The sequence below is a fragment of the Muntiacus reevesi genome, chromosome 3, assembly GCF_963930625.1.
Source record: "Muntiacus reevesi chromosome 3, mMunRee1.1, whole genome shotgun sequence".
Lineage (NCBI taxonomy): Eukaryota > Metazoa > Chordata > Mammalia > Artiodactyla > Cervidae > Muntiacus > Muntiacus reevesi.
The window spans coordinates 52,611,542-52,626,332 of NC_089251.1; positions in this window are offsets into that span (position 1 = coordinate 52,611,542).

Here is a 14,791-nt window from a genome sequence, read left to right on the forward strand (position 1 = left end):
ATATACATATATGTATCTTTTATATATACATTAATAGAGTGAAAAACCTAAAGAATGGGAAACAATAGTTGCAAATCAACATATGTGATGAAAGTATAGTACCCAGAATATATATATTAAAAAAACTTCTTAAACTCAACACAAAAGGCCATAAAATGAGCCAAATAAAAATAAGGCAATAGACTTGAATGAACATTTCTCCAAAGCAGATACACAAATGATAAACAAGTCCATGAAAAAACTCAAGAGCATTAGTCATTAGGGAAATGCAAATTAAAACCAAAATTAGATACAATTTCACCCTCACTAGGGTGACTATAATTAATCTCTTTAATTAAAACATGGGAAAATAATTACATGTTGGCAAAGGTATGAAGAAATTGGAAGCTGGTAGGAATTTAAAATGGTGTAGCCACTCTGTAATATAGTTGGAAATTCCTCAAAAAATTAAATTAAGTGTTAGCATGTACTGTGCTGTGCTTAGTTGCTCAGTTCTGTCTGTTTGTGACCTCATGGACTGTAGCCCACAAGGCTCCTCTATCCATGGGGATTCTCCAGGCAAGAATACTGAAGTGGGCTGCCATGCCCTCCTCCAGGGGTTCTTCCCAACACAGGGATCAAACCCATGTCTCCCACATTGCAGGTGGATTATTTACCAGCTGAGCTACCAGGGAAGCCCAAAGAGTTAGCATAGTTCCTAGAAAGGTTTACAAAATCTAGCAGGACTCTGTGGGGTCCTCACATGTACAGAAGTCTTTCTCTACCCCCATTCCTTATTTGCAGAAAAATGTCTCAGTTCCCTAGATCTTCCCTGAGCTCCAAAGGGCAGATTCCATTACTAAATACGGGAAGAAGGAAATACAGAAAGAAACAGTAACACAGCATGGGATGTACAAAGCAATCTGACACAAATCTCTCAGTTCTACAGGAGCTAGGTTCGCATCCAGGCAAAGATGTTGACTTCAACCTGAGCACAAGCACATGGACCTAGACTGGTTGGAACCAGAGGGCTGAACAGTGAGATTCCTGGAACCCCCCCTGTTACCTCAATGCCAATCAATTAGAAGAAGGTTATACACACTGCAGCCCCCCAACCCCCCCACTAAATTTTACTTATAAAAACTCTTCCCCCTAAAACCATTAGGGAGGTCAGACATTTTGAAAACAAGCTGCCCATTCTTCTTGACCCTGCAATAAAAGTTTCTCTGCTGCAGACTCCAATGTTTCGATTTGTTTGGTCTCCCTGTGTGTCAGGCACACAAATCCGGGTTTGGCAATATACAGACTCAAAAGGAATTTAAACAAAAACTTGAAAGATGTGTTTGCAACAGCACTATTCACGTTAGCCAAACAGTGGAAATCACCATCAGCTGCTGAGTGGATAAACAGAATATAGTACATACATACTGATGACATATTCAAGATCATTTAAAAAATCAAAATGGAGTACCTATGGTTCAGGCTTCCAAAATGGAGCCACATGGCCATTGTGTATGTGGTTTAAAGTACTTTCTTACATTACTGAGAGCTTCAGTTTTCTGAACTATATCAAACTCAAGAACGTCAGGAGCAGTTTTTGAAACAGTATCTACTAACAGCTGCCAGCTGCAATCTGTAGTTTCAGTGTTCCCATCACGACCTGACCCTTTGCTTGCACCGTATATAATCAATTTTGGACCCTGACCAATCCTTGCTTAACAAAGACTGTTACATCTTGTTAGCTCTAATCCCAATTATTAACAAAACAAGTGAACTTGTGGGGAGTTTTTTTTTTCCCTTCCTTCATCATGTAGTCCAGAAATTTCAATCCAAGTGCTTAGTGGATCTGAGTCTCCTCAGTTGCAGTTTTACCAAATCCCAAATAATTTTTTTTTTTTTTTTTTTTTGGTCTCAGCCAGGTCCCCATTCTTGAAATTCTTGGTTAATAATGCAATGGAATATGTTTGGCCATAAAAATAAATGAAGTAGCTCATCTAGGATGCTCTGCCCATGGGTTTCTCCCAGCAAGAATACTGGAGTGAGTTGCCATTTTTTCCTCCAGAAGATCTTCCAGGCATAGGGATCAAATTTGTGCCTCTTGCATCTCCTGCATTGCAGGCAGGTTCTTCACCACTAGCACCACCTTGCAAACCAAAAGTACCATTGCATGCTCCAATATAGATAAATCTTGATTACATAGTGTTTAGTGAAAGAAGCCAAGCAAAAGGGCATGACTGCATGATTTCATGCAAATGATATAGGAAGAAAATGCAAATTCATGGACACAGTATTTGTGTTTGTCATGTGTCTTTCAAACACAGATTAGTGTTTGTCATGCACAGCAAGAAGGAAGGAATGAGAATATTGCTTAATGGGAACAGGGTTTTTTTTTCATGGTAATGAAAGTATTGGAACATACAAGGCCTCACCAAGATAGCTGAGATAGCTGTATGATCCTGTGAATATAATAAACACCACTGATTCATACACTAAAAGTTTAAAATGAGAGATTTTACATTATGAGTATTTCATCACAATGAAAAAAAAAATTTTTTTTGGACTGGGCCTAAAGTAATGATTTTACAAAAAGAATTCTTTTAGCTCTCAAAAGTGTTAATTGGTTAATTCTGTTAAACTTATTTATGAAAGCTCATCAAATGTATCAAACAGCATTTCATTTTATTATTCTGCTGCCTTCTAAGTCAAATCTTGAAATAGAACAGGTTATTAAGAAACAAAAGATAAATTAGAAACTCTTTCTGGGGGAAAAGCAAGACAGAAGCAAATTTGTGGAACCTCCTCCCAGCTTATTGATATAGCACATATGTGCTCAGTTGCTTCAGTTGTGTCCAACTCTTTGTGACCCTATGAATTGTAGCCCACCAGTATCCTCTGTTCATGAGACTATCTAGGCTAGAATATTGGAGTGGGTTGCCATGACCTCCTCCAGGGGACCTTCCCAACTCAGGGGTTGAACCGAAGTCTCCTGCATTGTAGGCTGATTCTATTGAGCCATCTGGGAAGTCCTATTGATAAACTAAGCAATAACAAAGTACCTTGTCATGGGCCTTTTTGTACCCTTAGCCTAAACCAGAGACCATGGAAACAGGAAAGAGAATGGAAATGGAAACTCACTAGGCGGTTTTAAAACTGTATCTATGATGTAATTCCTTATTCCTTTAACGGTAGTGAAATTAAAAGGACAGTATTTGGACCATTTGTTTAGAACAAGAAAGAATAGTCTACGTGAAACTTTCCGTCTCTGGATTTAGGTTCTGGGACTAGTCCTACCTCTCCCTTCCCCCACGACAACATTTTCTAGGTGATAGCCACTAACAAATCCTTCTTAAGTATCTTCTAAAGATTCCATGCCCTAAGTGTTAGCAAGGTCCTAGGTATGACATTTCCTAGATCTGTATTGCTTCCCACATCAGGGTACTTTCATTTGTCAGTGTCACAGATAAAATGCAGCAGTATCCGTCTTAGTGACTGTAACCATGTCTATTACTCAGAATTGCCTAGAAAGGTTTATTTCATTGTTTAAAGGAGGGCTTCACACAGTTTAGATTTACAAAGAATTTGGGTACCACTGACCTAGCCATTAACCTCAACTCTGATTCTCACCATTCCTTTCCAAATTGTCTACCCCATAGTCTAATCTGCTTGTTATTCCTTGAGCAACATTTCCTCTTACTCATCACCTAGTTCTGTAAAAAGAAACAGCTTCTTTTTGAAAATACCTTCATATTTTTCTCCAAAACTCATATGCATTACTTATTAAAAGCTAACACTTTCTTGAGTGTCTCTCTGAAACTTACATAGTATTCAGATCCCTTTCACATTTTCTCAGCACTTCAGAAGAATAAGTTAATAAGCTTGCAATATTCTAGGAGAATGACCTACTGGAAAGTCAATTTTTCCTACACAAGTGTATCTTACTTTTCTTAAAGGCAATGAATACCCTTGTGCCTGTCATTCACTCATAAATTATGTAACATAATACAGTATGTTGCTTGAATCAAAGGAGACTCTTCTTAAATATGAGTACTACATCTCAGTACTGCTTCAACTTCGCCACCCAAGCACAAATAAGTTATCCCCTAAGTTCAGGACTGCTATTTATCATTATCCCAAGGATGTGATTTTGTACCAATACTTTATTAATAACAAATGCTAGTGACATCTCCTCCAGCATATCTATTCTTCCTCTGAGACTCAAAATTTGAATCTGTTTATAATGGTCCTTCTCTCACTGTCACTACCCCATCAGGTTTATTTCACCATCAGGAAGTCTAAGGATTAGGTCTTACCACTGAAATGCCTAGTAAAGTCATAAAAACAAAATGCCCAGTGGCAGAGTAAAAGGAGGGAGGCAAAAATAATGAGCACTTTACCTACCCTCAAGATACTGGCTTCAGTAACCTAGTCAATTCAAGAATTGTGAACAGAAATTCAATGTTAGGGACGTTTATAGCTTTATGTTATTTGTCAAGGGGACTAACTGAAACGAGCTTGACCTCAGTCAATCTCCCCTAAGAGGATACTGAGGAAGTATATACAGAAAGAACAGTAGCAAATAAGATACCAGTGTTTATTATTTGATGATGACCTTTAAAAATACTTTTGGTAAACTGTGTGGACTCACTCTACAGTGAAAGAAAGTCAATAGATTCTCTCATTCTCCATTAGCCACGTCTAAATAGTGAGATTTTATCCACCTCTGACTTACTCAAATAACAGGAGAATTAAATGGTGATAAATGCACACACACACACACACACACACACACACACACACACAAATAAATGTAATTTAAAACCAAAAAAAAATCAAAAAACAAAAACTGAAGGATGTGTGAATAACAAGACCCTTATGTTTCTATTTCATTGATACAAACACAGACTTTGATACCACATCCCAAACATAAAAATAAATATATGTAACCTGTGTCCATGCATGCGAAGCTGCCTCAGTTGTATCAGACTCTGTGTGACCCCATGAACTGTAGCCCTTCAGGCTCCTCTGTCCATGGGATTCTCCAGGCAAGCGTATTGGAGTGGGTTTCCATTTCTTTCTCCAATATGTAGTCTGTATGTAAGGATCATGGCATCTGGCCCCATCACTTCGTGGCAAATAGATGGGGAAACAATGAAACCAGTGACAGACTTTATTTTCTTAGGCTTCAAAATCATTGCAGATGGTGAATGCAGCCATGAAATTAAAAGACACTTGCTCATTGGAAGAAAGACTATGACAAACCTGGACAGCAAATTAAAGAGCCAAGACATCACTTTGCCAATAAAGATTCATATAATCAAAGCTATGGTCTTTCCAGTAGTCATGTATGGATGTGAGAGTTGGTTCATAAAGAAGGCTGAGCACCAAAGAATTGATGCATTCAAACTGTGGTGCTGGAGAATATTCTTGAGAATCCCCTGGACAGCAAGAAGATCAAACCAGTCAGTCCTAAAGGAAATCAATCCTGAATGTTCATTGGAAGGACTGATGCTGAAGCTGAAACTCAAATACTTTGGCTACCTGATGTGAAGAGCTGACTCATTAGAAAAGACCCTGATGCTGGAAAACATTCAAGGTAGGAGGAGAAGGGGATGACAGAGTATGAGATGGTTGGATGGCATCACCAACTCAATGAACATAAGTTTGAGCAGACTCTGAGAGGTGATGAAGGACAGGGAAACCTGGTATGCTGCAGTCCATGGTGTCACAAAGAGTCGGACGTGACTGAGCAACTGAATAAATACAAAACTGGCACAACGGCATTACTACAAAAATATAATCTCCTATAGACTTGACTTACCAACTGGACAACAGTAACAATAACTCTCAATATTGTGAAACATTTCCTATGATAGCTAGTTCAAATTTGACTATTTCTCTCAAGATATGAAAGATGGTCACAGGCCAGAGGAGGCTAAGAAACCATGGCAATTAAATGTAATAAGGTACCCTGTATGGAATACAGAAATAATAAAAGGTTATTAGGATTTTCAAAGTAAGGATTTGAATAAAGTTTTGACTCAAGTTAATAATCATGTATCAATATTACTTCATTAATTATGACAAATAAACCACTTTAATATACAATGCTAATGTATGAAACAATGGGTATGAATATATGAGAACACTCAGTGCTGTCTCCTAGTTTTACTGTAAATCTAAAACTATTCCACAATTGGAAAATTTACCTACAAATGGACAAAAAAAAAGATTAACAGGCACTTCACAGAAGATATCCATATTGCCAATAGAGTTATGGAAGTGGTATCAGTTCAGTTCAGTTCAGTTGCTCAGTCATGTCCACTATTTGAGACGCCATGAATTGCAGCACGCCAGGCCTCCCTGTCCATCACCAACTCCTGGAGCCCACCCAAACTCATGTCCATTGAGTCAGTGATGCCATCCAACCATCTCATCCTCTGTCGTCCCCTTCTCTTCCTGCCCTCAATCTTTCCCAGCATCAGGGTCTTTTCCAATGAGTCAGTTCTTCGCATCAGGTGGCCAAAGTACTGGAGTTTCAGCTTCAACATCAGTCCCTCCAATGAACACCCAGAACTGATCTCCTTCAGGATGGACTGGTTGGATCTCCTTGAAGTCCAAGGGACTCTCAAGAGTCTTCTCCAATGCTCCAATGTTCAAAAGCATCAATTCCTCGACTTTCAGCTTTCTTTATAGTCCAGCTCTCCCATCCATACATGACCACTGGAAAAACCATACCCTTGACTAGACGGACCTTTGTTGACAAAGTAATGTCTCTGCTTTTTCATATGCTGTCTAGGTTGGTCATAACTTTCCTTCCAAGGAGTAAGTGTCTTAATTTCATGGCTGCAATGACCATCTGCAGTGATTTTGGAGTCCCCCAAAATAAAGTATCTCACTGTTTCCACTTTTTTCCCATATATTTGCCATGAAGTGTTGGGACCAGATGCCATGATCTTAGTTTTCTGAATGTTGAGCTTTAGGCCAACTTTTTCACTCTCCTCTTTCACTTTCATCAAGAGGCTCTTTAGTTCCTCTTCACTTTCTGCCATAAGGGTGGTGTCATCTGCATATCTGAGGTTACTGATATTTCTCCCAGCAGTCTTGATTCCAGCTTGTGCTTCTTCCAGCAGAGCATTTCTCATGATGTACTCTGCATATAAGTTAAATAAGCAGGGTGGCAATATACAGCCTTGACGTTCTCCTTTTCCTATTTGGAACCAGTCTGTTGTCCCATGTGCACTTCTAACTGTTGCTTCCAGACCTGCATACAGGTTTCTCAAGAGACAGGTCAGGTGGTCTGGTATGCCCATCACTTTCAGAATTTTCCACCATTTACTGTGATCCACACTGTCAAAGGTTTTGTCATAGTCAATAAAGCAGAAATAGATGTTTTTTGGAACCCTCTTGCTTTTTTGATGATCCAGCGGATATTGGCAATTTGATCTCTGGGTCCTCTGCTTTTTCTAAAACCAGCTTGAACATTTGGAAGTTCACGTATTGCTGAAGCCTGGCTTGAGTATTACTTTACAAGCGTGTGAGACGATTGCAATTGTGCGGTAGTTTGAGCATTCTTTGGCATTGCCTTTCTTTGGGATTGGAATGAAAACTGACCTTTTACAGTCCTGTGGCCACTGCTGAGTTTTCCAAATTTGCTGATATATTGAGTGCAGCACTTTCACAGCATCATCTTTTAGGTTTTGAAATAGCTCAACTGGAATTCCATCATCTCCACTAGCTTTGTTCATAGGGATGCTTCCTAAGGCTTACTTGACTTCACATTCCAGGATGTCTGACTCTAGGTGAGTGATCACACCATCATGATTAACTGGGTTGTGAAGATGTTTTTTCTAGAGTTCTTCTGTGTATTCTTGCCACCTCTTCTTAATATCTTCTATTTCTGTCCGGTCCATATGATTTATGTCTTTTGTTGAGCCCATCTTAGCATGAAACATTCCCCTGGTATCTCTAACTTTCATGAAGAGATCTCTAATCTTTCCATTCTATTGTTTTCCTCTATTTCTTTGCATTGATCGCTGAGGAAGGCTTTCTTCTCTCCTTGCTATTCTTTGGAACTCTGCATTCAAATGGCTCTATGTTTCCTTTTCTCCTTTGCTTTTTGCTTCTCTTCTTTTCACAACTATTTGTAAGGCCTCCTCAGACAGCCATTTTGCTTTTTTGCATTTGTTTTTCTTGGGGATGGTCTTGATCCTTGTCTCCTGTAGAATGTCACGAACCTCTGTCCATAGTTCATCAGGCACTCTGTCTCTCAGATCTAGTCCCTTAAATCTGTTTGTCACTTCCACTGTATAATAATAAGGGATTTGAGTTAGGTCATACCTGAATTTTTTATTGGTTTTCCCCACTTTCTTCAATTTAAGTCTGAATTTGGCAATAAGGAGTTCATGATCTGAGCCACAGTCAGTTCCTGGTCCTGTTTTGCTGACTTTATAGAGCTTCTCCATCTTTGGCTGCAAAGATTGTAATCAATCTGATTTCTGTATTGACCATCTGGTGATATCCTTGTGTAAAGTCTTCTCTTGTGTTGTTGGAAGAGGGTGTTTGCTATGACTAGTGTGTTCTCTTGGCAAAACTCTATTAACCTTTGCCCTGCATAATTCTTTACTCCAAGGCCAAATTTGCCTGTTACTCCAGGTGTTTCCTGACTTCCTACTTTTGCATTCCAGTCCCCTATAATGAAAAGGACATCTTTTGGGGTGTTAGTTCTAAAAGGTCTTGTAGGTCTTCATAGAACCGTTCAACTTCAGCTTCTTCAGCGTTACTGGTCGGGGCAGACTTGGTTTACCAACCTGAATAATCACCAGAGTAATTCAAGGAAACCACAATGAGATAAAATTACAGACTGACAATACCAAGCATTGACAAGAATATACAGCAAAAGGAATTTTCATACACCGTTTTTGGACATGTTAAGTCTACAATTTTAGTGACAGTATTTGCAGTGCATACTAAAGCATAATGCATATACTCCTTTTGTTCTACCATTTCTCTGTGTGTGTCCTGTATATGTGTCTTTGTGAGCTTAGTCGTGTCCAACTGTTTGTGACCCCATGAACTATAGCCCTTAAGGCTCCTCTGTGCATGGAATTTTCCAGGCAAGAAACTTGCTAAGTATGGGTGTCTCTGGTGGCTCAGAGAGTAAAGTATCCATCTGCAATGCAGGAGACTCGGGTTCGATTCTTGGGTTGGGAAGATCCCCTGGAGGGGAAACAGGCAAATCACTCCAGTGTTCTTGCCTGGAGAATTCTATGGACAGAGGAGTCTGGCAGCTACAGTCCATGGGGTCACAAAGAGTCAGACACAACTGAACAACTATGACTTCCACTTTCACTATATACTTAAACATGGAGCAACCCTGTGTTTGCTTCTTTCCTGTCTTTAATCTGCTGTCTAGGCTCATCATAGCTTTTCTTCCAAGGAGCAAGCATCTTTTAATTTCATGGCTGCAGTCACCATCTGCAATGATTTTGGAGCCCAGGAAAAGAAAAGAAAATCCATCACTGTTTCCATTGTTTCCCCATCTATTTACCATGAAGGGTTGGGACTGGATGCCATGACCTTTATTGAAAGTTGAGTTTTAAGCCAATTTTTTCACTCTCCTCTTTCACTTTCATCAGGAGGCTCTTTAGTTCCTCTTTGCTTTCTGCAGCAAGAGTGGTGTCATCTGCATATCTGAGGTTATTGATATTTCTCTCTGAAATCTTGATCCCAACTGTGCCTCATACAGCCCGGCATTTTTCATGATGTACTCTGCATATAAATTAAATAAGCAAGGTCACAATTTACAGTCGTGAGGTACTCCCAAATTTGAACCAGTCCATTTTCTATGTCCAGTTCTGACAGCTGCTTCTTGACCTGCATACAGGTTTTGTAGAAGGCAGGTTAGGTGGCCTGGTATTCCCATCTCTTTCAGAATTTTCCACAGTTTGCTGTGATCCACACAGTCAAGGGCTTTAGTGTAGTCAATGAAGCAGAAGTAAATGTTTTTTCTGCAATTCTCCTGCTTTTTATACATCAGAATACTATAAAACAATGAAAGTTAGTGATCTACCGCTTCATGAAACAATAGAGACAATAGATTAGTTATGAAATATTGACTGAAAGGAGACAAAAAGAATGCAAATCATGTTTCCATTTAAACGAAGTTCAAAAATAACTCTTGTGTGTTGGACATCTCATTGCATTTACTCTTTGAGGGAAAGGTGGGAATACTGACTGGGAAGAGAGACATTTTAGATTCTGCTGATTCTATTTCTTGATCTAAGTAATGGTTTCAGAACTTTTTTCATCTTGTGATGATTTATAAAGCTACCTATTTATATTAGACATCAAACATGTATTAAACAAAAGCCATTTACTATTTTTCACAATTATTTCTAGATTTTCTACCTTCTGAGTACCTTGATATGCTTCTTAATATTGTCACCAGGGATTCCCTGCTTGCTTATGTGGAATAAATGTTCATTTCTTTTCCATTCTTGATCACAGTCATATTGATTATTTTGTAAAGTACTTTTCTCACCATTCCATCTGACTCTTTTTTTATTAAATGTTTGTAAGCTAGGATTCTAGTATTGGTTCTTACCTTATTCAGGATATAAAACAAAATGTATCCCTTGAAAAGCCTTTAATTAAAATTGGTCATAGGGTAATACCCACTCCTGAGAATCAAGCCAATATATTCAACTGTTTACTCAACGTCTTCACATTTATTTCCTTAATATTATTATTAATTATTTTCACTAAGCCAAATCTGTTGAGCCCATATATATAGCCATTTCTTGTATTCCCATGTCTATATAATAGACCTAATTCCTCAAAAGAGTAGACAGTACATTTCAAAGACTTGACCCTGGCTGTCTCTTTACTCTTAATTCAGCCGTTACCAGACAATGCATCTCCATTTTGTTAATACTCTTGTCCTTCAACATCTGTCATGACTCTGTCCCTAGACAGAGTCTCTGTCTCTTTTAAAACAAGAGTGTCTAATATTCCACTGGTCATATCTTTCAAGAAAATTCTATCCTTCTTTCAAAGTCAGTGTAAGTTTTATTTGTGTTTTTACATATCTAGAGATCATAGTATCACTCTCTGTTCCCAAGTATTCCATTTCCAAAAGTGTGATTCTAATTTTAGAAAAAAAAGTGAGCATATGAGACTATATTATACTCAATAACTTTATTTATTAAAGACATTTTAAACTGACTACAATTATATATATTAACATGCATTAAGAATATCCAGAGGCTAGTTTAGAAGCAAAAGTCACAAAGTATTTTTAATAAGAGGCCACACAGTCATCCACCCACCCTCCTGCTGTGGTGAATTTTTCAGCATTCTTTAGTATTGTGTAGGACACCCTTTAAAGAATTTTATTTATATAAAAATGTAAAGATTCTTACTAATTTTGTACTTGAAAAGACTGATAGGATGCAAAATTTTTTCTGAAATTTTTCCTATATTTCTCCTATATTTTCTCTGACTCTCCTATCAAGCAAATAAATTTTACAGTGTTCATGTCTCTGTAGCACTGTGACAGTTTAAACAATGATTCACATCATCATAACTTCCATTGTAGGAATTATCATTAGAGCTTATTTACATACGTAATGAGAATTTTCTAGATTCCTGAGACAGGCCCATCAGTGAATAAGTAATGCTCTCTTGTCTCGTGAATTTTATTAATTATAGTCAACCTCGAATAACATTTTCCTGGTTGCTATTTGAGGAGGAAGCACAATTCATTAAGATAAACTTAGAAAAACTCCAAGTATATTTCATAAATTTATAATCAATGGCTTGCCTGTGATGCATTCATAATCTTTTATTAGAAAATAATTAAAGAAATGGCTTGCAAATAAAACATTCTAGTTGCTGGGATTGATGAAAATAATTGCAAGGCAAATAAATAAAATGAATTGCGAGGTAAAAGAAATAAAGGATCTTTGTTTATTCAAGTCCATGACAAGTATTGCTTTTCAGTCAATAAAGATGTTTCTTATATATAATGAAATTGACAATTTAGTAGATTCCAGAATAATATCTTATCTATAAAAAGGATGGGGAAAGTCTGTCAATTACTTTAAACTTATAATTACCATTGTACTTATTTTTTTTCAGAGAGTAGGTTTTTTAATAATTATTGGTAACATTGTTATAGAGAAAGAAATATAAATACACTGGAATTTTTAAAAGAGCTTAGACAAATAGCACTTTATTTTTTTATAAAAAAGAAATATGAATAAATGTCAGTAACAATTAAATAATGAGTATTTATAAATTAGACTTTTTATAAAAATTGTGTTCTTTTAGAAATTAGCAATATAGCAATATCTTTGGAAGGGCTTCCCAAGGTGGCATTATTGGTAAAAAAAAAAAAAAAAGAAAGAAAGAAAGAAAGAAACCCTCCTGCCAATGCAGGAGATGTAAAAGACTGGAGTTTGATCTCTGGGTTGGGAAGATCCCCTGGAGGAGAGCATGTCAACCCACTCCAGTATTCTTGCCTGGAGAATCTCATGGACAGAGGAGATTGATGGGCTACAGGCCACGGGGTCAAAAGAGTCCGACACTACTGAAGCAACTTAGCACGCATGCACACAATATTTTTGGAGCTAATTTTACTCTCTGTATCTTTACAGATTTTTGAGAATTCCTTCTCTTTTCCACTTTAGGTATCCATTTAGCTTTTTGGCTGCTTTTAGCTGGTCAACATTACTCATAATTCCCCTAGTGCACTCTCTCCATTTCTTTCTTCCATAGTGTTTACTTTTTTCATCACTTAGTCCCTCTGGGTCTTACACTTGTTTTTTTGACAAACAATAGTAATAAGAGGAAATAGTTTTATATTGTCTTTTACAGGTAGAATAAACTCCAGATCAGGGGGAAAAGAAAGCCTATTTCTTTAAGGATCAATTGGGATTTAGTGCATAATGAATTAGCTTAAGATACTTAAGAACTTAAAACTGAGATTACATAAAGTGCACCATTAATTTTGCAGTACTGTGGGATTATATTTTATTTATCTATTTATTTTATTTTTATTGAAGTATAAATACATTACAATGTTGGCTTAGTTTCAGATGTAGAGCCAAGTGAATCAGGTATACATGCACATATAATGCACCACTGTTTTAAGATTATTTTCCCATATAGGACATTATTATTGAGTAGAGTTCCCTTTGTTATAAGGTAGGTTCTTATTAATTATCTATTACAGTAGCACCACTATTATATATGGTGCTCAGTCTTGCAATCATGTTTAACTCTTTGTAGCCCCATAGACTGTGGTTCTTCAGGCTCCTCTGCCCATGGATTTTTCCAGGAATGAATACTGGAGTAGGTTGCCATTTTCTACTCTAGGAGATCTTCCTGACCCAGGGATCAAACCTATATCTCTTGCATCTCCTGCATTGGCTTCTTTATCACTAGCACCACCTGGGAAGCCCATGTTATATATAATAGAGTATATATGCCAATCTAAGTCTCCAACATTGGTTTATATTCTAGATAACATAAACTCACTTCTTTCTTAAGTGTGCCACTAACATAATATGGTAAGTCCTGGAACACCAGCTATTCGAGTAATTAGCAGTAACCTCAAGAATGAAAGTATATCCTCACAGAGCCTGTGTCAGTAAAAACAGCACTCCTTCTTTGTTGAAGTTTTAGATAAAACACATCATCTTTTTTTTTTTTTTTTTTCTGTCTCTCATCTCTCACAGACTTCTCAGCAAAATCTCACAGTCAAAATAAGATCCCTTTTTTCTTGACTCACCCACTTTCCTCTTTAATGTATGGTTATCTTTGCATATGCATATACATAGATTGTGAAGCTAACAGTGAATACATGGTAATTGATTTAATGAGAGTGGTTAGATATACCAGATGCTTCTCTTGACTGATGGTTGAGAAGTAAGGAAGTCCCATCCTCCTGCCACAATTACCTAGGTTGTAGTTTCTGCCATCAAGACTGAGGGTTGGGGTAAAAGCAGGTCATGGCTCAAGAGCTGCAATAATCTCTGCTACTATGTATATTTAGTAGATGTTCTTGAGTGTTTATATTTTTTCTATGTCCTCAGTACAATATGCATTTTTACAGAGTTTAATAGGAGCTTCCCTGGTGGCAAAATAGTAAAGAATCCACCTACAATACAGGAAACTGCCCTCAATGCAGGAGACATGGGTTCTATCCTTGGGTTGGGAAGATACCCTGGAGAATAAAATGGCAACCCATACCAGTATTCTTGCCTGGGAAATCCCATGGACAGAGGAGCCTGGTGGGCTATAGTGCATGGAGTTGTAGAGTCAGACATAACTGAATGACTGCATGCAACAGCAACATCTTTTTAATAGTTTTCAACAATTATGGTTGTTTATTACTTTTGAAGGTTGTTGTAACAAATTTCTACAACTTGGAAGCATTCAACAGAAATATATTCTTTTACATGTTTTGGGGACCAGAAATGTAAAATCAAGGAGGTAGGAGGATCATGCTTTCTCTGAAGGCTCTATACGAGTATCACTCCTTACTTTTTTCAGCTTTTGGTCACTCTTGGCATTTCTGGATTGTGGCTACATAACTCTAACCTCTACCTATGTCTTCACATTGCCATCTTCTCCGTGCCTCTGTGTGTGAACTCTCCTAATAAGAACACTGATCACTGGATTTAGGGTCATGGCATATCAAGATATGGAATTTGATCATTTCTGTAAGGGCCCTATTTCCAAAGAAGATCATATTCTAATGTTTTGAGGTAACATGTATTTGGGGAGGATACTATACAATCATTGTTGT